We start from the raw sequence: 24,224 nt of genomic DNA on the forward strand, positions 1-24,224 counted from the left end.
TGAGCTGCTCAATGAGACCATTCAGACTGGAGCCTGGGGGAGGTACAGACTTTTACAGAAAAGAGGTTGGAATTGACATTTTGGGTGGAGGCTCCTGGCACTCGCATCCCCAGCTCTGAGGGTGTGGGTACCCCCCACCCAATCCAGGCCCCTTGAGGCTCTGCTGAGCCCAGCACATAGCTTATGAGTTTGGCCAGATTATCCTTCCTTCTAATGAAAAACATGCTCCAAAGAGGCCACCTGGTCTCCAAGGATCATTTTGGAGCCACCCCTGTGGTCACAGCGCCCTAGATGGCATCATGCTTCCTCCCTAGGGTTCCATCCTAGGGCTGGGGTCATATCGATGGACTAGTTGGTCAGTGAGGCAGGCAGTGGAGGTGCTTCTGGCCATGACCTGACAGCTAGATGTATTTCCCTGGCCCTGTGGTCACTCTTGGCGTTTGCCTCTAGGGAATAGCATTGCTGTGTGGTTCCTGGACAGTACTTGAGGCATGAGGTGGGAGTCTGAAGACCTCCTGCCCTCGCTTGGCATTCTGACCTGGGGCCAGGCTAGGAGCTGCTTCTCTAGGCTGCTGGGACCCATGGATTCCTCCAGGGTGTCAGAGGCCAGTACTTGATGTTCTGGGGAAACCCCATCTTTGGGTCAGGAGGTTGAACTTCAAGTCTGCCCTCAATTTGCTATGTGACTTTGGGCAAATCACTAGACCTCTCTGGGCCCATTACTGCTTCTGTAAAATGAAGAGATTTCACGTATCCTCAGAAGTCCCCGTTCAGACACTCTTGTGGCCCTGAGTGATTGTCACAGATGCAATTTTCAGAATCCCAGGAGGCAATGTAATTTAGTGTTTAAGAGATCTAGGACTCAGATCCATCTGAGTGTGACCAGTCACTTAACCCTCCAAACCTCGGTCCCTCCATTGTAAAATGAGGAGTTCATAGTTCCTACTTCAGAAGGGTGTTGGGAGGACAAACTGAGATGGTGCATGCAAAGTGCTTAGTGCATCTAGTGAGCTACTCAGATGCAGCAGCAAGGCTGTCTGCTTTGGGGTCTTGTGCGTGGGCGTCTGGGTGCTGTTATCCCCGGGGAGGCTGGCCCTGTCCTATCTGAGCACCAGGTGATCCTTGACTGAGGAGCAGGGTCCTTTTCTCTCCAATCACCTGACACCTGCAGTCCCCGCCCCCTCACTGCTTCCTCATAAAAGCGCTTCTGGACCAGCAGCTCCTAGTGGGGAGCCCCAGGCGGTCTGAGAGGACTGGATGCATCCAGCTGTTGCATTGCCAGAACAACAGGAGATAGAGGTAAGCTGTCCCCGCGGCTTCAACTTTGCAGCTGCGTAGGGACCCAGGACAGAGAAGTTCAGTATGTCTGCCCTCCCCAGACTAGGGTTTCTCTGGGACCATGCTAAAACCTCGACGGGGAAGGCAGACCTCATCTTGGCCAACACGGAGTGAGTTAACAGGCATGCAGTCAGGACTGGGGCAGGAGGAACTCCACCATGTGTTAGCTCGATCTGCGGGCTCGCCTTTCAGGATGCAGAAAATGAACACTTTGCTTTCCTGGCCGAGTAGGATGTGTGTGTCTGTGTAGACACATGTGTGTGAACGTGTGCATATGTATGCATTCTCATGTAGGTATGTGTACGTGTGCGCATGTGAGTATGACTTACATAAAAGCCTTAAGTGTGTGTGGGCACATGTGAGACTAGTGTCAATATGAGAGTGTACTCATGAGATTGCATGTCCATGGATTTATGGGTGTGTGTGTGTGTGTGCGTGTGCGCGTGCCTATGTGAGTCAGTGTGAGTGTGGGTACGCGTATGCACTTGTGAGCGTTAAGCAGTTGTATGTATGTGATTAGCTGCACAGATGCAGCTGTGTGTTGTGAGGGTCTGTGTGCTGAGCCCTGTGTTTGAGGAGCAGTGCGGGTCGGCCTGGGCGCATGCTTTGGTAGCTGTACGTGCTGTCTGCACATCTGTGTGGGCATCTGTGAGCGCCTGCATGTGTGTGCATGTACACATGTGTGTTCAATGATGTAAGTGTAAACTTACGCGCGTATCTATCTACATGCTTTTCAATGTACCTTTGTGTCTCTGAATGCATATATGTGCATAGCACTGCACACTTCTCTCTGTGTATGTGTGTGTGACTGTTTGCCATGGTGCAGCCTCTGTGAGTGTCTCTATGTGTACGTGTGAGTTTCTGAGCATGTGCATCTGAGCGGTAGAGGGTACATTTGATTGTGTCTGCGTATGTGTGTGTTCCTGTGGGTGTGTACCTGTGTGTCTTGCAGTGTTAACTTGTGTATCTTTGCGTGTACACACGTGTTTCTGAGTGTGTGTACCTATGTGAAGCGTTGCGTGCTTGGTTGTATCTCTGTGTATATGCATGTGTTTCTCTGGGTGAGTTCGTTCCCGTGTCCATTTGAGTGTGTCTCGGTGTGCACGTGAGTGTCTCTGAACGTGTCTTCCTGGATGTTGCAGTGTGACTTTTGTGCATGTCTCCGTGCAGAAGTTTCTGAATGTGTGTACCTGGGGTGTTGCATTGCATCTTCTTATGAGTCCCTGGGTGTATGATGTGTGTTTCTGCGTGTGTTTGCCTGTCCGTGGGGCAGTGTAACTTTTGTGCGTGTCTCATGTGTACGTGTGCGTTTCTGAGCGTGTGCATCTCTGCAGGTGTGTCTGAGTGTCTGCAGGGCTATAAAGGTGTGGGGTGGCAGAGCTGTAAACACAGCCAAGAGCGTCCAAACAGAACACATCTCCGAACCTTTAAAGCTCCTCTTCTGTCTGCTCTGCACCTCTGAACTGTGCTCATGCGTGTACCTTCCGAGTGTTGATTCAGCGATCGGTGGTGCCAGGTCTGAGCAGAGCGTTGGGATGTCGGATGTTCATTTTCCCGAGTGCCTTTGCTCTGAAGCCCGTGCCTTCCTCTGCCTCCGGCTCCTTTGGCCCCCACAATAGCCCACGTCTCCCTCACCAGAAGCCTGCACTTAGGCCAGTCGCTGAACAGATTCACAGATGTTCAGAGCACAGGTATAATTTTAGGCAGAAGGTCTGAACATAGGCAGCCTAGGCTGCACCAAACATTTCGACAGCAGTTTCTAATTAGGAGCAACTTGTTTTCCTTAAATAAACAAATCAAGTGAGGAAAGAAATTGCCAGAGATGAACGGCTCCCCGGAGCAGGTCCGGATGTTGGGAAGATGGGGATGGGGTCCCCACAGACTGCAAATGTTACTGCTCAGGGTCTTCCAGATTTTGACCAGGAGCTGATGAGGCAGGGGCTGCAGAAGCTGGTGAGGAGAGCGCGGCAGTGCAGTGTGGGAACCCTTTCCGAGGTTTGCCTAGTGTTTGGTTATTGGGGTAAATACATCACTGGCCCCAGTTCCTCCCTCTTCCCTGTATCCACGCCCTCAGCCATGCAGCGTTGCTGTTCTTCCCACTCAAGGGGCAGGCAGGGTTTATGCTCCTGATCCTTCACTTTGGGTTTGGCCATGTGTCTACCTTTGGTCACTGGTGGAAGTGACAGCGTGTCCGTTCCAAGCTTAGGCCTCAGGGGCCTTGCATGTTTCTGCAATGGCTGGGAGAAGGGCTCCCCTGGGGTAGCTGCTGCCTCCTCAGCCTGGCCCCAGAATGAACACATGTCAACAGCGTTGGCACAGCCTTAGTTTACCACCGTAGGAAATAAAATAAGGAAGGCATGTGCCTTAGTTTGCTCATCTGTAATATGGGAATGGTAATAATAGTGCCTTCTTCTAGGGTTGCTATGAGTATTTACTAAGTAAATTCAGCCCATCTGCCCTCTCACCCACCCCCCTGGACACTGTAAAAGTGGGATTTGCCCGAGGTTGCAGAGGGTTGGTGGCAGACCTGAGGTTAGAACCTGAGCCTTCTACATCCCAACCCATGACAGGTCCACAGCCCCTTAGATCCCATGCTACTTTCACATGTGAGCATATTAGTTTCCTGTTGCTGCTGTAACAAATGACCACAAGCACAGAGATGTAAAACAATACAAACTTATTCTCTTACAGTTCCAGAGATCAGAAATCTAAAATGAGTCAGCAGGACTCTGTTTTTTCTGGACTCTCTAGGGGAGAATCCACTTCCATGCCTTTTCCAGCATCTGGAGGCTGCCCACATTCCTTGGCTCATAGCCCAACATCACTCTGACCTCTGCTTCCATTGTCATATTTCCATCTCTGACTTCTGAATCCCCTGCCTCCCTGTAATAAGGACACATGATGACATTGGGCCCCTTGGATAATCCAAGATAATCTCCCCATCTCAAGATCTTTAACTTACTCACATCTGCAAAGTCCCTTTTACCATGTTGGGTAACATTGTCCTAGGTTCCAGGAATTAGGACATGGATATCTTTGGAGGGTAGCTATTTGGCTACCACGGTGAAAAAAGTGAATGAATTATTCCACATTCGTTGATTCAACACATATTTACTGAGTGCTTAGATGCACCAGGCATGAATATTTACTGGGCACCTACCATGTACCAAGGTCTGTCTAGGACCTGGGGATAAAGTGTTGAGCAAAGAGAGGCCCTGCTGTCCTAGGGGTGATTCCAGGAATGGGAGTTAGAACAAAAATGCATAAATAAATAACTGAATAGCTTCAATTTAAATAGTGATGAGTGCAGTGAGGAAAACACAACAGGTGATGGCGGTGGTGTCTTCTGATAGCCCCTGTTGCGGTCCTCTGCATTCAGGAAACTCCCTCCCCTGCCCCTTCTGGTCTGGGGGTGGTCACAGACCCCCTCTGTTGCCAGGCCCCAGGGGATGCACTACCCACCCCTAGTGGCTTCCCCACACTCTGCCCTCCCATCATAACTGTCCTTGGTCACACCGTTGGGGTGAGCCGTCTGTTATTACCTGATGGTCCCTGACTGATACAGGTGCTTTTACGTGCTGGGATGTGTGCTCTGCCCTTTTTGTGTTTCCATTCATTGATCTTTTTTTTTTTAATATACATTTATTTTTGGCTGCGTTGGGTCTTCATTGCTGCGCGCGCGCTTCCTCTAGTTGCGGCGAGGGGGCTACTCTTCATTGTGGTGTGCAGGCTTCTCATTGCGGTGGCTTCTCTTGTTGCGGAGCATGGGCTCTAGGTGCACAGGCTTCAGTAGCTGTGGCATGTGGGCTCAGTAGTCGTGGCTAGTGGGCTCTAGAGCGCAGGCTCAGTAGTTGTGCACAGGCTTTGTTGCTCCACGGCATGTGGGATCTTCCCGGACCAGGGATCGAACCCATGTCTCCTGCATTGGCAGGTGGATTCTTAACCACTGCACTACCAGGGAAGTCCCACTCATTGATCTTTATAACATCCCTCCGAGGAAGATGCTCTATTATCCCTTTCTCAGGTAATATAGCCATGTTCATAGCACCGTTATTCACAATGCTGGAAAAGTGGAAGCAACCCAAGTGTCATCGGCATGGGATAAACAAAATGTGGTCCATCCACAAGTGGAATATTATTCAGCCTTAAAAAGGAACAAAATTCTAACACATACTACGACAAGGATGAACCTTAAGGATATTATGCTAAGTGAAATACACCAGACACAAAAGGACAAATACTGTATCATTCCACATGTACAACATTCTTTTCTTTTTTTAATTTTTTATACAGCAGGTTCTTATTAGTTATCTGTTTTATACATATTAGTGTATATATGTCAATCCCAATCTCCCAGTTCATCCCACCACCCATCCCACTTTCCTCCCTTGCTGTCCATATGTTTGTTCTCTATGTCTGTCTCTATTTCTGCCTTGCAAACCAGTTCATCTGTACCATTTTTCTAGATTCCACATATATGCATTAATATACGATATTTGTTTTACTCTTTCTGACTTGCTTCACTCTGTATGACAGCCTCTAGGTCCATCCACGTCTCTACAAATGACCCAGTTTTGTTCCTTTTTATGGCTGAGTAATATTCCATTGTATATATGTACCACATCTTCTTTATCCATTCATCTGTCAGTGGGCATTTAGGTTGCTTCCATGACCTGGCTATTGTAAAGAGTGCTGCAATGAACATTGGGGTACATGTGTCTTTTTGAATTATGGTTTTCTCTGGGTATATGCCCAGTAGTGGGATTGCTGGATCATATGGTAATTCTATTTTTAGTTTTTTAAGGAACCTCCGTACTGTTCTCCATAGTTGCTGTATCAGTTTACATTCCCAATAACAGTGCAAGAGGGTTCCCTTTTCTCCACACCCTCTCCAGCATTTGTTGTTTGTAGATTTTCTGATGATGCCCATTCTAACCAGTGTGAGGTGATACCTCATTGTAGTTTTTTTTTTTTTTTTTTGGGTGGGGGGCAGTACACGGGCCTCTCACTGTTGTGGCCTCTCCCATTGCAGAGCACAGGCTCCTGACGCGCAGGCTCAGTGGCCATGGCTCACAGGCCTAGCTGCTCCGTGGCATGTGGGATCTTCCCGGACCGGGGCACGAACGCATGTCCCCTGCATCAGCAGGTAGACTCTCAACCACTGTGCCACCAGGGAAGCCCCCTCATTGTAGTTTTGATTTGCATTTCTCTAATAATTAGTGATGTTGACCAGCTTTTCATCTGCCTCTTGGCCATCTGTATGTCTGCTTTGGAGAAATGTCTGTTTAGGTCTTCTGCCCATTTTTGGATTGGGTTGTTTGTTTATTTAATATCAAGCTGCATGAGCTGTTTATATATTTTGTAGATTAATCCTTTGTCCATAGATTCGTTTGCAAATATTTTCTCCCATTCTGAGGGTTGTCTTTTCGTCTGTTTATAGTTTCCTTTGCTGTGCAAAAGCTTTTAAGTTTCATTAGGTCCCATTTGTTTATTTTTGTTTTTATTTCCATTACTCTAGGAGGTGGGTCAAAAGAGATCTTGCTGTGATTTATGTCAAAGAGTGTTCTTCCTATGTTTTGCTCTAAGAGCTTTATACTGTCTGGGGTTACATTTAGGTCTTTAATCCATTTGGAGTTTGTTTTTGTGTATGGAGGTAGGGAGGGTTCTAATTTCATTCTTTTACATGTAGCTGTCCAGTTTTCCCATCACCACTTATTGAAGAGACTGTCTTTTCTCCATTGTATATCCTTGCCTCCTTTGTCATAGATTAGTTGACCACAGGTGTGTGGGTTTATCTCTGGGCTTTCTATCCTGTTCCATTGATCTATGTTTCTGTTTTTGTGCCACTACCATACTGTCTTGATTACTGTAGCTTTGTAGTATAGTCTGAAGTCAGGGAGTCTGATTCCTCCGGCTCCGTTTTTTTCCCTCAGGATTGCTTTGGCTATTCGGGGTCTTTTGTGTCTCTATACAAATTTTAAGATTTTTTGTTCTAGTTCTGTAAAAAATGCCATTGGTAATTTGATAGGGATTGCATTGAATCTGTAGATTGCTTTGAGTATATAGTAATTTCAAAATGTTGATTCTTTCAATCCAAGAACACGGTATATCTCTCCATCTGTTTGTGTCATCTTTGATTTCTTTCATCAGTGTCTTATAGTTTTCTGAGTGCAGGTCTTTTACCTCCTTAGGTAGGTTTATTCCTAGGTATTTTATTCTTTTTGTTGCAGTGGTGAATGAGATTGTTTCCTTAATTTCTCCTTCTGATCTTTTGTCATTAGTGTATAGGAATGCAAAAGATTTCTGTGCATTAATTTTGTATCCTGCAATTTACCAAATTCATTGATTAGCTCTAGTAGTTTTCTGGTAGCATCTTTAGGATTCTCTATGTGTGGTATCATGTCATCTGCAAACAGTGATAGTTTTACTTCTTCTTTTCCAATTTGTATTCCTTTTATTTCTTTTCCTTCTCTGATTGCCATGGCTAGGACTTCCAAAACCATGTTGAATAATAGTGGTGAGAGTGGAGAGGCTTGTCTTGTTCCTGATCTTAGAGGAAATACTTCCAGTTTTTCACCATTGAGAATGATGTTTGCTGTGGACTTGTCGTATATGGCGTTTATTATGTTGAGGTAGGTTCCCTCTATGCCCACTTTCTGGAGAGTTTTTATCATAAATGGGTGTTGAATTTTGTCAAAAGCTTTTTCTGCATCTATTGAGATGACCGTATAATTTTTCTTCTTCAGTTTGTTAATATGGTGTGTCACACTGATTGATTTGCATATATTGAAGAATCCTTGCATCACTGGGATAAATCCCACTTGATCCTTTTAATATGTTGTTGGATTCTGTTTGCTAGTATTTTGTTGAGTATTTTTGCATCTATATTAATCAGTGATATTGGTCTGTAATTTTCTTTTTTTGTAGTACCTTTGTCTGGTTTTGGTATCAGGGTGATGTTGGACTCATAGAATGAGTTTGGGAGTATTCCATCCTCTGCAATTTTTTGGAAGAGTCTGAGAAGGATGGGTGTTAGCTCTTCTCTAAATGTTTGATAGAATTCACCTGTGAAGCCCTCTGGTCCTGGACTTTTGTCTGTTGGAAGATTTTTAATCACAGTTTCAATTTCATTACTTGTGATTGGTCTGTTCATATTTTCTATTTCTTCCTGGTTCAGTCTTGGAAGGTTGTGCTTTTCTAAGAATTTGTCCATTTCTTCCTGGTTGTCCATTTTATTGGCATGGGTTTGCTTGTAGTCTCTCAGGATGCTTTGTATTTCTGCGGTATCTGTTGTAACTTCTCCTTTTTCATTTCTAATTTTATTGATCTCCCTCTTTTTCTTGATGAGTCTGGCTAATGGTTTATCAATTTTGTTTATCTTCTCAAAGAACCAGCTTTTAGTTTTATTGAGCTTTGCTATTGTTTTCTTTGTTTCTATTTCATTTGTTTCTGCTCTGATCTTTATGATTTCTTTCCTTCTGCTAACTTTGGGTTTTGTTTGTTCTTCTTTCTCTAGTTCCTTTAGGTGTAAGGTTAGATTGTTTACTTGCGATTTTTCTTGTTTCTTGAGGTAGGGTTGTATTGCTATAAACTTCCCTCTTAGAACTGCTTTTGCTGCATCCCATAGGTTTTGGATCATCGTGTTTTCATTGTCATTTGTCCATAGGTATTTTTTTATTTCCTCTTTGATTTCTTCAGTGATCTCTTGGTTATTTAGTAACGTAGTGTTTAGCCTCCATGTGGTTGTGTTTTTACATTTTTTTCCCTGTAATTTATTTCTAATCTCATAGTATTGTGGTTGGAAAAGATGCTTGATATGATTTCAATTTTCTAAAATTTACTGAGGCATGATTTGTATCCCAAGATGTGATCTGTCCTGGAGAATGTTCGTGTGCACTTGAGAAGAAAGTGTAATCTGCTGTTTTTGGATGGAATGTCCTATAAATATCAATTAAATCTATCTGGTCTATTGTGTCATTTAAAGCTTGTGTTTCCTTATTAATTTTCTGTCTGGATGATCTGTCCATTGGTGTAAGTGAGGTGTTAAAGTCCCCCACTATTATTGTGTTAATGTAGATTTCTTCTTTTATGCTGTTAGCATTTGCCTTATGTATTGAGGTGCTCCTGTGTTGGGTGCATATATATTTAAAATTGTTATATCTTCCTCTTGGATTGATCCCTGGATCATTAGGTAGTGTCCTTCCTTGTCTCTTGTAGCATTCTTTATTTTAAAGTCTGTTTTATCTGATATGAGTATTGCTACTCCAGCTTTCTTTTGATTTCCATTTGCATGGAATATCTTTTTCCATCCCCTCACTTTCAGTCTGTATGTGTCCCTAGGTCTGAAGTGGGTCTCTTATAGACAGCATATATATGGGTCTTGTTTTTTTATCCATTCAGCAAGCCTGTGTCTTTTGGTTGGAGCATTTAATCCGTTCACATTCAAGGTAATTATTGATATGTATGTTCCTATTACCATTTTCTTAATTGTTTTGGGTTTGTTTTTGTAGGTCCTTTTCTTCTCTTGTGTTTCCCACTTAGAGGAGTTCCTTTAACGTTTGTTGTAGAGCTGGTTTGGTGGTGCTAAATTCTCTTAGCTTTTGCTTGTCTGTAAAGCTTTTGATTTCTCTGTCGAATCTGAACGAGATCCTTGCCACGTAGAGTAATGTTGTTTGTAGGTTCTTCCCTTTCATCGCTCTAAATATATCATGCCACTCCCTTCTGGCTTGTAGAGTTTTTGCTGAGAAATCAGCTAGTCACATTATGGGAGTTCCCGTGTATGTTGTTTGTCATTTTTCCCTTGTTGCTTTTAATAATTTTTCTTTTCTTTAATTTTTGTAAATTTGATTACTATGTATCTCAATGTATATCTCCTTGGGTTTATCCTGTGGGAGACTCTCTGCACTTCCTGGACTTGAGTGGCTGTTTCCTTTCCCATGTTAGGGAAGTTTTCAACTATAATGTCTTCAAATATTTTCTCAGGTCCTTTCTCTCTTCTCCTTCTGGGACCCCTATAATGAGAATGGTGGTGTGTTTAATGTTGTCCCAGAGGTCTCTTAGGCTGTCTTCATTTCTTTTCATCCTTTTTTCTTTATTCTGCTCCGTGGCAGTAAATTCCACCATTCTGTCTTCCAGGTCACTTATCCGTTCTTCTGCCTCAGTTATTCTGCTATTGATTCCTTCTAGTTTATTTTTCATTTCAATTATTGTATTGTTCATCTCTGTTTGTTTGTTCTTTAATTCTCCTAGGTGTTTGTTCTTTAATTCTTCTAGGTCTTTGTTAAACATTTCTTGCATCTTCTCAGTCTTTGCCTCCATTCTTTTTTCGAGGTCCTCGATCATCTTCAGTATCATTATTCTGAATTCTTTTTCTGGAAGGTTGCCTATCTCTACTTCATTTAATTGATTTTCTGGGGTTTTATCTTTTCCTTCATCTGGTACATAGGCCTCTGCCTTTTCATTTTGTGTATCTTTCTGTGAATGTGGTTTTCATTCCACAGCCTGCAGGATTGTAGTTCTTGTTGCTTCTGCTGTCTGCCCTCTCTATACAACATTCTTAAAGTAGTCAAATTCATAGAGACAGGAAGTAGAATGGTCGTCACCAGGGGTTGGGGGAGGGGGAAATGGGGAGTTCGTGTTTAATGGGGTAGAGTTTCCATTTGGGAAGATGACAACGTTCTGGAGATGGACGGTGGTGATGGTTGTACAACAATGTGAATGGAATTAGTGCCACTAAACTGTATGCTTAAAAGTTGTTAATGTAGAAAATTTTATTTTACGTATATTTTACCAGAATAAAAATAAATAAATAAGTTAAAAGTCTAGAGAGGCTGGGATTTGAACCCAGGTCTGACCCTAGAGCCTGTGTTCCTTTCTCCATACAGTATGGTCTCAGCCCCGAAGCACCATGCACACCCAAAGGTGGGCGTGCAAGCAGAGTTTGAAACAACCTAGGAGAATATGGGATGGGGCTTTGGACGCAGCAAAGGGAAGACCCCCAGTGTTGAGGAGCCCATGGTACGCTGGTACCATGCACTCCCTTTCACCAGGGTTTACCCATTGGTCTATTGGACAAATTTCTATTGAGCACCTACTGTGTGCCAGACCCTGTGGAGATGGTGGAGAGAAAAACAAGATACTAACCTGCATATAATTCCTTGAAGTAACTGCCAGGAAGGAAGGTCTCTGACACTGGGGGTGCACAAATTAGGGCCTTTGAAAGGAAGACTTCCTCGAGAGAGAAAAATGTGCTGGGCTCTGAAGGATGAATAGGATCCATCAGGTGAAAAGGTTGGGAAGATAGCAGCACCAGCATGTGCAAAGGTCCTGAGGTGAGGAAAGTGGCATGAACCAAAGGCTTCTAGATTGTAGAAGAGCTGGTACACTGTCAAGCAGACAGTTCTCAGGGCCTTGCCGGCCCCATAAGTGTTTTGCTCTTTATCCTTCCAGCAGTGGGGAGCCTGTAAAGGTTTTAAGCACAGTGAGTGAAATGAGTCTATTAAACCCTGACCAGAACAATAAGAAGAAACCACACCCCCACGTGAGGTGGGAGCCCGTTGAAATCCCCACAAAGAAGGAGCTGGGTGGACAGCAGTGATTTCAGGATTTTAGCTTCATTACGCAAAATACACAGCTTTCCAGGGGAGAGGTGAGCTTTGGCAAAAAGAGTCAACAAATTAGGTTTTTAATCTGCTTTAAGTTGCTGAAATGCCTTTGTCTTCCTTCCATTGTCACCTGATGGCCCGTGGGCTATTTTAACTTTAATCAGAGAATTCTTTTTTAATTAAGGGAGTTTTTCCCTTTTGAAAAGCAAGTCCCAGCTGTGTTTTGATAAGATAGAATTAAAAATGGCATGGGGGAAATGCCACAGAAAGCTTTGATTTTTCTCCTTATGGCATCTGAACTGATTTATATAATAATTATATATTTTATTTTGATGCAGCTTCTCCTCAGCCCTTCCTGGCCTCCCCCAACACACCACAGTGTACCAGTAGCTCTGAACACAGGCTGTTTCTAAAATCCCCAACTCTTGGCTCCTAGAGACAGAGGGACAGCCCTGTAAGAAACCAAGATTTCTGACCTAACAGCTTTAGGTTTAGGGGAAAGGTTGCTCACATCCAAGCGCTACCAATTCACAGCTGTGTGGCTTTGGATAATTTATTTCAATCTCCTTAGCTTCCAATTACTCATATGTAAAATGAAAATAATGATAGTATTTATATTTGTGGGATTCTTCTAGTTGTAAGTGACAGAAAATCCAGTGTAAACATCATTACACTCTTATTCTCAGGCATAAAAGGGACTGTATGGGTTCATGTAACTGGCAACTAGCTTCAGGTTTGGCAGGATCCAGGACTTCGACAGTCTCAGGGCATTCTCTCACTTTCTCTCTCTCTCTCTCTCCGTCCTTCCCAGTCTCTTGACTCTCCTTTTTCTCTGTAGTGGGCTTCCTTCTCCAGCTGGCTCTGGCTATCTTCATCTGTGCACAAACGCCTACCAGTAACTCCATGATTACATGGTGTCGGCTGCAAGCCCTGTTCCCACAAGTCCTGGAATTGAGACCTTGTAGGTCTCCTGGAATCAGAGAAATGGACTGTGCTGTTCAGTCAGATGGGGGTCATATGACCACCTTGGATCCTCCTGGTGGGGAGGGTGTGAATCAACCTTTGTGGCTTCCTGAACCACAAAGACCAAAAGTGGGAGTAGGATGGGTCCCCAAAGGAAAATCAGGACCCAGTTAACCTAAGAAGAGGAAGTAAATGCTGGTCACACTAAAATGACCTATTGGCAGTCCTCATCTCAGAGGGTTGTTGTGAGGTGAAGATTAAATGATATTGATCATGCCAGGTACTTAACACTGACCCCGGCATGCAGTGAACTCAGTAAATGTTATTACTACGACTACTGCTACGGCTCCTGCTCCTGCTACTGCTACTACTACTACTACGATGTTATTATTAGCATGGTGATAATATAGGCCGGGGGGGGGGGCTCTTCAAGTGTTCAGGGCTATGGGAGACACCCATGACCAGAAGACTCAACCTGGACGTCCCATTGGCCCCTGTGAACCTTGGACCTGTCACTTCCCTTCCAATTTTGGTTGCCAAAAGCCATCATCCCCTAACAAACCACACCTCATGGATCACTTCACTGGCTAAAAGCCGTGATGGCTCAAAGGATGCAGGGAGTGGACACAAATCCAGATGCCTCCAGGGGTAGGTGGGTCCCTTAGGAGCGAGACAGAGCAGAGGGTCAGTGGTGAACCAGAAACCAAGTGGACCCTCTACTGGGAGCATCCACTCCCACCCCAGCCCACCGTCTCCCCACAAGAACAGAGCCCAGGTGGCCACATCTCTCAAGGATTTTTTCCAAGAAGACTCCAAGGTATTACACAAAATCTCTGTGGTTGTAAATGTTGGTCACCAATTCAGGCAGTTTTGAAACACAGCACAGACCAAACAAGCATGTCCGTGGGCTCAGCTGGACCCCTGCTGTAGAGCCAGGTCTCCCCCATCTGGGGGACACGGAGCCTGTTCTTTCTGAATCACAGTGAGCACATGTTGGGGATGCCCTTGGAAAACACACCAGCCCATTGGTTTGAATCAGTTTGTGTGCTGCATGCCGTCAGCATCCCCTTGGATGACCACTGGAAGACCTTTTTATTCTGAGCTGCACCCTTTGTAATAGGCTCCGTGGATCGGATTCAGTGAGAACGGCTGCTTAGAAGCAGTTCATTTTGCTGCCTGAGATTATTAAGGTTCTCTCTGATTTCCTGCTTCACTCTGTTGATTTCCTGGGATAAAACTTCCTCTGCAGAGGCTGCGAAGGTAATTCGGCTGCCATCCCTCCATGTGAGGGAGGGTTGGATCCTGGCTCTTCCATCCCACTTCCTGCTGTGTGACGGAGGGCAAATTACTCCACCTCTCTGAGCCTTGGTTTTCTCATCTGCAACCTGAGGGGGTCGTTGTAGCTCCTGCCTCCTGAGAAGGTGTCGGGCACATAGCAGGTACTCACCAACCTTAGCTCCTCCTGTAAAACTCCAGCCCCAGCAGCCTGGTGAAAGGGAGATAGAGGCTCATGCTCCTTGTACGTACTTAGCACCCTCTCTATGGCAGACCCTTTCAAAGCATAGTCCCCTTCTTTTACTCACAGCAGCCCTGAAGCTTGTGGCTTTACATCACTCTCCTTTTTTACAGATGAGGAAACTGAGGCTCTGAGAGGTGAAGGGATCTGCCCAAGGTCACACAGCTAGGACATGCTGGAGCTGAGACTTGGACTTCAATGTGCCTGAATCCAGCAGTCCTGCCTCTTGAGAGGGGCCCTACCTTCTAAGGCAGCCAGCTGTATTCACACTAACCCTTGGGCACCAAGGACCCCTTAGTAGTGGAATCTAGACCCAACTCTGCTATTAACTTGCTGTGTCACCTCAGGAGACTTTCTTGATCTCTCTGGGCCTTTGTTTTCTCAGCTCCTTAAACTCACATTGCTCCCTTCCACCTCAGGGCCTTTGCACATGCCGTGCCATCCGCCCAGCATGCATCCCTCTCCGCCTCCACCCCTCTTTACCTGGTTAATTGCAACTCCTCCTTAGGGCCTTGGGTGAAGCATGATTTCTGAGAATTCCTCTGGCGCTCCCCTGGGCCAGGTCAGACCTCCCCTGCTGTGTACTTTACAAGATTCATCTCTTTCCTTCAGGGTTTGTGATTACAGTGCTGTGTGATGATTTAACTAACCTGTGTCACCTCTGCCAGACTGCCCACTTGAGGGGGGTCTGGAAGCCATTTAGCACCGTTCCTATGCTCACACTCCAAGCCTGCCACACACATACAGCAAAAAGCTGTGGTTATTAACTGAAATTTAAAAAGAGCTCTTAGGACCCTCAGATGCTGCTGATAGGAGTGTGAATTAGTACACCTGCTTTGGAAAACTGCTTGACCATATTTTCTTAAATGGCATGATACATCCTCTAATCTGCTATTCTACTTTGAGATATAGACTCAATAGAAATGAGTATATATGTTCTTTTTATATATGTTGTAGTCATAAGTGTGAGAAACCAGAAACTACGCAAATGTCCATTATGGTAGAATAGACAAGTAAAATGAGCTTCCATCATAACATGGAATAGTACACAGCAGTAAAAATGGGCAGGCTACAGCTGCATGCCACAGAGGGATGGGTCATGCAAAAGTAATGCCTAGCAGAGGAAGCCAGACACAAAAGGGCATATACTATACAGTATTAATTACAGAAAGCTCAGAATAGAAGCCAGAGTTTAGGAATGCATGCATGCTTGGTGAACACAGTATAAAGAAAAACAGGGAAGAAATAGGATGCTTGTGATCTTGGGTGAGGAAGGGAGGGGGGTGATTTTAAAAGAGCACAGGGCTTCCCTGGTGGCACAGTGGTTGAGAGTCCGCCTGCCGATGCAGGGGACACGGGTTCGTGCTCCGGTCCGAGAGGATCCCACATGCTGCGGAGTGGCTGGGCCCGTGAGCCATGGCCGCTGAGCCTGCGCTTCCGGAGCCTGTGCTCCGCAACGGGAGAGGCCACAACAGTGAGAGGCCCGCGTACCACAAAAAAAAAAAAAAAAAAGAGCACAGAAGGGGCTCTGGGGCGCTGGCCAGGTTCTGTTTCTTGCCCTGGAAGGTGGTTACATGGGTGTGTGTTCACTGTGCAATAATTCATCAAATTGTACATCTTTGTTTTATGTTTTCTTTTGTCTGTGGGTCATGGGTTCCATGGAAAGACCCCCTATGTCCCCCACCACCACCACAGATAATTACCTCTGGGGGGACTCCATCTGGACCACCCTGCTTTGGTTTATGCACAGAGAACATCTCTGCTATCCTGTTTAAGCAAGTTTTTTCCCACTTTCAGCGCAAAAAAATCGTATGTGGTGTGGGGTGTGCCCCTCTCTGTCCTATAAGGCCACAGGGGTCCAAACTTACATGGGCAAAAACAACCCAGTAACTTTTTGTCTTAACACAGAGGCCACCAGCCCAGAGGACACAGTTAGCCCCTTTTTCTCAGACTGTGATAAGCATGGGGGCTGGGGGGCAGGGGGGTTGATGGCCCCAGAAGAAAATAAAAAAGAAACCACGAAAGAAAGAGAAAAATAAAACCTGAGAAGCATTTTCAAGTTTCTAGCTTTTCAGGCTACCAAAAGATGGGGGATCAGCTGTCCTGGATGGAGGGTCAGATAACAGGGCTGGGCCAGGAAAAAGAACGAGGACGTGGAGCTCCGAGGTGGGGCAGCTGAGTGCCAGACCCAGGGTGGGCTGGCCTCCAATCCAGGAGAATTAGGTTGGTGGATTCACTGCTCCAGATCTTTTCCTACCACCCTGACCTCCATTTCTGTGCAGACAGGAGGGTGGGCCTGGACCCTACTCTTGAACCTGGGCCCTAGCTGGAGAGCAGAAACACCGTGATTTGTAATGGTCCTTGGAGCTTGAGGCAGGATATACCAGGTCTGCCAGGGGCTTCTAGAAGTCTGGCTGATGGTTTTGGATTATTAACTCCTTGACAATGAACTTTCTCCATCCATTTAGGAAACATTTGTAAGTCTCCTACTTAAGATTCATTAAACAAATATGAATTGTGCTTACCTTGGGCTGGACTCTGCTAAGCATCAGGGATAGAATTAGAGTGACCAGCTGGTTTTGGATTGCCCGGGATTTTCCCAGTTTAAGCACTAAACATCTAAGTGTCCTGGGAACCCCTCAGTCCCAGGCAAACCTGGATTGTTGGTCCCTGGTGAGCAAGATTCTTCTGACGCCTGACCTCACAGAGCTCACAGCCCAGTGCAGGAGGCAGGGAATTACAAACCAGCACATCAGTGTTTTGGTGAAGGACGCATGGGGGCTGTGAAGGCCCAGAGGAGGTCTCTCATCCAGTGGAGGGTTTCCAAGAGGGCTTCCTGGAGGAGGTGACATCTGAACCAAGCCCTTCAAGAGGAGTAGGGTCAGGCAGGGCTGAAGGATGGGGGAGGGTGGAAGGCAGTTTTCCCGATGGGAGAGAGAGGCGAGAGGCTGGTGTGTTTACGGAGGTGAATTAGGTGAACTGTGGCTGGAGGTGGAGAAGAGTAGGGCTGGGGAGAGGGCTAGGGGACCTGGAGGGGTAGGTCATGGATGACCTTTTGGGTCTGGGTGGTACACTGGGCATTTGGGAAACCTGGGTGGGGGTGGATCAAATTTCTATGTAAAGGTTGCCCGGGCTGCTGTATGGAGGGGGAACTGGTAGTGGGAGGTGCAGGTAGGGAGGGGTTAAGCATGGCTATAAAGAGACTGTTGGGCAGGGCTGTTCATTAATCCTTCCACATGCTCAGACCAAAAGCCTCGGAGTCATCTTTGACTCTGTGCTTCATCTCCTGCGCCACATACGACTTTCAATAAATGCAGCCCCTTCTCACTACCTCCATCCCCATTCCTGGCATCCCGCACCCTTTTTCTGCTTTTTCTCCACAGCTCCTGTCACCTTCTAATCTACCATATGATTGACACATTTATTTGTTTACGCTCTGCTTCTTCTCTCAAGAGCAAGGTTTCTCAGCATCAGAGCTGCTGACATTTTGGATCAGATCATTCTTGTTGGTGCTGTCCTGGGCATTCTGGGAAGTTTTTGGAGCATCCCTGGCCTCCCTACCCACTAGATGCCAGTAGCATCTCCTCCCCAGGAGGTGACAACCAAAAGAAACGTCTCCAGACATTAGCCAGTGTCCCTGGCAGGGGAAGGGGGCAACACCACCCCAAGTTGAGAACTACTGCACAAGAATTTCCGTTCTGTGAGTGCTGGGATTTCTGTGTCCTTCATCATTGTTTCCCCGATGCCTAGAATGTGAAGCTTGGCTCGTTCATAGTGATGCTCACTGAACGTTCGTTGAATGAATGAGTGAGTGTGAGATGATGGGGGCCTGAGCAAGGGAAGGGTTTGGGAAATAGTGAAGTGAATGGATCAATAAATAGAACTACCATTGTATTTATTATGGCGATGATCCCAGCCCTTTTCTTTATCCTCTCCGGAGCTCATATTCCTTTCATCATATGACAGAGGAGGGTCAGAAAGGTTAAGTGATGTGAGTAAAAACCCTGCAGGAATGAGTGGTGGAACCAAGTTTGAATCCAGGTCTTTAGGAATCAAGTTCAGAGTCTTTTCAAGTGTCAGATACTGTTATATAATAACAACTGCTGTTTATTGAGCACTTGTTACATGCCAGGCACTGTGCTTTGGGTGGATCGCCTCGTTAAAGCCTCTAACAACATCGTGAGATGACTACGTCATCCTGTTTTTACAAGTGGGGATTGTGAGGATCAGGGAGGTGGAGTGAGTTGCCCAGAGTCACACAGCCAGGAGTAGAGCAAACCTGTCTGACACAGGAGTCTGAGGCTGACTCCGAAGCAGGAGTCAAGGATGCACAACCCCTCCCCCCTCACACTTTAGGTAATGGCATCACCCCAAAGTGCTTTTCCTTTCCCTCTTGTCTGCCAAGGAGAAATGATCAAAGGATTCCCACTGACGTGTTAAGTATCAAGGCTGCATTTCAAAGTGCCCTACAAGGAGACTTCGTAAATTTCACAAAGCCCCCTGGCCAGGTGAAACCTCTTCCTCCTTAACCTAGATCTCCTGGCCCGGCTGCACTGGTCTCATGTGGAAGGCTGTGCTCTTAACCACTCTGCTCTCCTTCCCCTCTGATCAGACAGATTTCAAATAAATAATTTCAGGGAAGCATCATGAACGTTTCCAAGGGGAAAGGCTGGCGTATTATGGGAACCTAAAGGAAGGAGACTCAGTTTATTTCAGGGGTTCAAGAGGGGCTCTCCAAGGAAGAGATGTGGATATGGGGATGGGAAGGATGAGTGGGAATCTATTCAAGGGAAGGCTCCTTCAGACAAGGAGATGGAGTGTCGCATCCTGCATCCTGCATCCGGTCCGCCTGTAGCTCCGAAGCAGAAGAGGGAGGAGGTGATGCAGAGAGGAGTGGGCGGGCCCTGGGTGCAGTAGGTGCGTGCTTGGGAACGGTCCTGGTCCTCACTTTGGCCTTCCCTTCGGCAGGCTCTCTGCCCATCCCATCCTGACCCATTCTGGGTCCAGAAGCAACACAGACAGCCCCCTCTTGGAAGTCAGGCCCAGAGCCCAGTGTGTCTAGCTGTGGCCAGGCCGAGTGGGCACGCTGGGCAGACCTCCGTGAGAAGCTCTTAAGAAAAGCCCGTTGTTGGAGTCATGAACTAGCCTCCTGCTGCAGCGGCGGGAAGGTCTGACGTCTGACCCTGGGTCCTCGCCTCATAAACCCTCCTTTGACCTGAGTTTCTCCTGAGATCGGGGCTCCTGGCCCCTCCACGGTGCTGTTCCTTCTCATCCCGCCCCCAGGGCTCAGCCTCTGCTCCGCTGGGGCTCCTCTGACTGTTCTTCACCGTATCACACACCATCTCCTAGGATTCTTGCTCCGATGAGGTCCCACTTATTGGTTTACTGGTCTAACTACTGACCTGCCATCTACAGCAGCATTCCTCCACCTCGGCCCTGTTGGCATTTGGGGCTGGAGAATTCTTGGTTGTGGGTGCTGTCCTGTGTGCACTGTAGAATTGGAGCACCGTCCAATGCCAAGGACACCTTCCCCTTTGACTGTGACAACCAATGTCTCCAGGCATTGCCACATGTCCCCTGGGGACAAAATCGCCCCCAGTTAAGACCACTGGTTTAGATCAGTCATAATGCGTTCCTTGAGAATTGGCAAATCGCTACCCCCTTCGAAAGACAGGGGTTCTGTTAGCCAAGTAGAAGGAAGGGGATATATATAAGGTACATAAGAGTGTATGCTACGCACACTGCTGTAGAGAGTTTCTTTCTTTTCCTTCCTCACCACCCCGCCTCCCACCCCCGCCTTCCTTTCTTTCACATTCCAACAAAACCTTCTTTACATCATTTACAAACACAGGCAGCTGGATCTGGGATTTGACCCTGTGGGTGCAGTTTACAGACTTTTGGAATAAAACAAACAAACAAAAAACCTCTCTTCGTTGAGGTAAAGTGTCCCCTTTAAGGCAGGCACTGTCATATTTGCCACCTTCTTTGTATAGTGTTATCTACTTAATAGATGGTAAATCCATTCTTTTTAAATTTTTTACCTTTTTTCCCCAATTTTTAAATCGCAGTAAAATACACATAAAATTTGCCGTCTTGACCACTTTGAAGTGTACAGTTCAGTGTATTCAGTACATTCATACTGTTGTGCTCCCATCACCACCCTCCAGTTCCAGAACTCTGCTGGGTCAGAGGTGGATGAGCCAGGATCACCTAGACCCACCCTCTTAGTTTATATCTGGGGAAATTGATGATGCCCAGAGGGAAAGGGACTTGCCAGGAGACATTGCCAGTTAGAATCAAAGTCAGGATTAGAATGTAGGGCTCTGCTTGGTGTCCCCTTCCACGTGGCCCTCCCAGGCATCTCCCAGAATGCCTCACACACAAAGTCACCACATAGATATTTAGTGACCGTGCTGGCCAGGGACTCCACCGGGGTGCCCCCTGGGACTAATCCAGTTCCCTCTCTAATCTCTGGGAGTTTGGGAGATGAAAACCTACTCCAGAGGCTAATGGCCAATTAATTGCTTTCTTTGGCCAGATAACACGTCTCATCTTTTTTTCTAGAAATTGCCTTACCCCCCACCCAAGGTCCTACCTGTTCTTTCCAACGGCTCTCTTTACTCTCTCCCTGCCCTCCCCCTGCCCACACTGGGGCCAGACATCAGGAGGGCTGCTCTGTGATAAGAGGGCCATCGATCCCCTTTCTGGCCTCCTGGACCCATCTCAAGGTGTCTGGGGTACTTCAGTTACTCTCACAATGAGGACATTTAGCCAGACCCTCCTCCCCTGGGATGCACAGAAGCAGAAACTGGAGGAAGAGTGAGAAGAGAAACAGAGGAAACAAAACCCAGGAAAACCGCCCATTCCGAAGGCAATGCGCTGGGAGAATGAGGCCCAGCCAGCTCTGATTTCTGAGATTTTTTTAGGAAGCGCCTCTGCGTGGCTTGTTTTCCCCATTGGCAGGCTCATAGGGGATGGCGCCCAGGGCAGGACAAAGTTAGAGGCCCCACTCAGACAAGCGAGGCAAGGGTCCAGCCTGTGCTGGGAAGGGTGGGGGCCAGGAGAACAAGGGTTCTGTGTGTTCGTGGGCACAGGGATGGGAACCACGGGCTCCCACTGGCTCCAGCCAGGCGCTGGATGCCATCAGAAATGCACGAGGCTGGACAAATACTGGGTCAGGCGGCACTGGTGCTGGGCAATTGAGACAGCCGTGAGCAGAGCCCTTTCAAGTGAGCTGCATTTGAGATGATGACGAATTCCCCCTCTCGGTGGCCAAGACTGCTTGGGATGAAAATGACTGCCAGGAATGAGCCAAGCCCATCCCAGGAGGCTGAGGGGAGGTCTTCGGTCTTCTTGCCCTGGGAAGAAGAACCCAGGGAAGGGGTTGCAAACTCAGATGTCCTCAGGGGCCAGGCAGGTGACCTAACGCAGGTCACGTGGGGCTCAGTTTACCATAGTTGACCGCTGAGCTAGGTTCAGCTCCCAGCTCTTCTGCTTGCTTAGCCGAGTAACCTTGGACAAGTGATTTTAATCTTCGTGCCTCCCCATTTAATCTTCGTACCTCCCCATTTCTATATGGGGAAATCTTCGTTTCCCCATATAGAAAATTGAGTTACTGCTAGTACTTACCTCGTTGGGGTCATTGAGAGGATGAAATGAGCTAACACACAAAAGCACTTAGAACAAACTGTGCTGGTTCGTTTTATCGTTCAAGAGAAGCGGACCTGTGGGTTTGTATTCCAAAGCTCCAAATCATTAGCTGTGAGCCGTGAACTCAGATTGGAAAATGAAATACAACCTGTTCCCTGGCTCTCTGCAGCCCACAGCCCATGGGCTGCCCTGGCAACCTCTGGCCGAGGGCTTTGGACAGAACTGGGCTCCAGTGCTGTCTCTCCCACTGCCTGGTTCTGGATCCTGGACAAGTGACTTAACTTGTCTGTGTCATGTTTGCATCATCTATGGTCGCAGCAGAAGCCAGGGGGAAGCGATGACTCACTATCATGAAGTGGGGAAATCGCAAGGGATGGTGCAGCACATCAGGGTTTGTGCCAGAGGGGAGCTGTTACCACCTCTAGTCCTGAAAAGGCAGAGGGCGAGAGAGGTGACAGAAACCTGGAGAAAAGTGTGTGGAGAGGGCCACCTGAGGGACCGTGGTCTTTGGTAGAGGGACTCAGCCAAGCCTGGTGGCCCCACAGGGAGAGAGTGGTGCTGGGGGAGGGAATGCCTTGACCATTTTCTACCCACCTTCTCATCTCCTGCCCTCGTATTGGCCAAACCCAAGTGGAAGTCAGAGAGCCTGTTGATGTGGTCCATGCAGACCACTGCAACTAAGGCAGAGAGCAGTGTGGAGAAGGGGAGGAGTCAGTGTGGAGGGGCGTATGAAAGACAGGTGATGCTACCACCTGCCTCGATTCTGGAAGGCTTTCCTCAGCTAGCAAACGTGTGACGCTCAACACACAGATGTGGCAATAGGCCGACGGTGTTCTCGTTGTTACTGAAGGAGGGAAGGCAGGGGCACTGGAAGGGAGACTGAAGGATCCCTCTGGGTGTCCTCAGAGTATGTAAGTGGCCCCTTAGAGATGTTGAAGGGTGTATGTGTTTCCTATTCCTGCTGTAACAAATTACCACCAACTTGATGGCTTAAAATAGCACACATTTATTCTCTGATAGCTCTGAAGCTCAGAAGTCCAAAGTGGGTCTCGCTAGGCTAAAATCAAGCTATGGGCAGGGCTCTGTTCCTTCTGGAGGCACTAGAGGAAATGGTTTCCTTGCCTTTTCCAGCTTCTAGAAGTTGCCCACATTCCTTGGCTCATGACCCCCTTCCATCGTCAAAGCCGGAAATCATATCCCTCGGGTCTCGGCTTCTAATGTCCCATTTCCTTCTCTGACTCTGACCTCCGGCCTCCCTCTTCTAAAGACTCGCGTGATGACATTGTGCCTCTTGGATAATCCCCATCTCAAGACCCTTAACTTAATCGTATCTGCCAAGTCGCCTTTGCATGTAAGGGAGCAGGGTCACAGGTTCTGGGGATTAGGACGTAGACATCTTCGGGGGTCTTAATTCTGCCCACCATGAAAGGGATCTAGGAAGCTTCTCAGAGGGAAAATACCTTCCCACTGCCATGCCCAAGAATTCAAAATCCCCTCCATTAACATCTCTTTTTCAGACGAATGATGTTCCCAAACTCCAGCATTTCTTGACCTACCTTCAGGGGTTTTCCCAGAGCTGCATGTTTCCCTTTAAATGAATCTTCCATCAACTCACTAGTTTATTCAGCTTCATCCTAAGTAATAATACATGGAAAATCAAGGTTCGATGTTCACTTATAAATTTTCTAAGTATTCCCATTAAAATAATTACATAACTATTGACATTTTAAGGAAACTTGATATGTGAACCACCTAAAAGTACCTCATGGAATACTATGAGTGTGTGTATCCCACATGGAGAGAACTCTGGATTGCCACAGGAAAGGGCAAATAGGTTTCCTAGATGGCAAATATGCCCTGAATCCCAGCCTACTGCCTGCACAGTGATTGCATTAGTCAGGGTTCTGCAGAGAAACAGAACCGAGAGAGACAGAAACAGAGACAGAAAGAGACAGAGATTTATTGTAAGGAGTTGGCTTACTCAATTTCAGAAGCTTTGAAGTCTCAAGATCTGCAGTCAGCAGGCTGGACACCCAGGAGAGCTGATGGTGTAAGGTCCAGTCTGAGTCTGAGTCTGAAGGCAGAAGACCCATGTCCCAGCTTGAAGACAGTCAGGCAGAGAGTGAATTCTCCCTTAGTCCACCTTCTCATGT

This window comes from Leucopleurus acutus (assembly GCF_964270905.1).
Source record: "Leucopleurus acutus genome assembly, chromosome: 13".
NCBI lineage: Eukaryota > Metazoa > Chordata > Mammalia > Artiodactyla > Delphinidae > Leucopleurus > Leucopleurus acutus.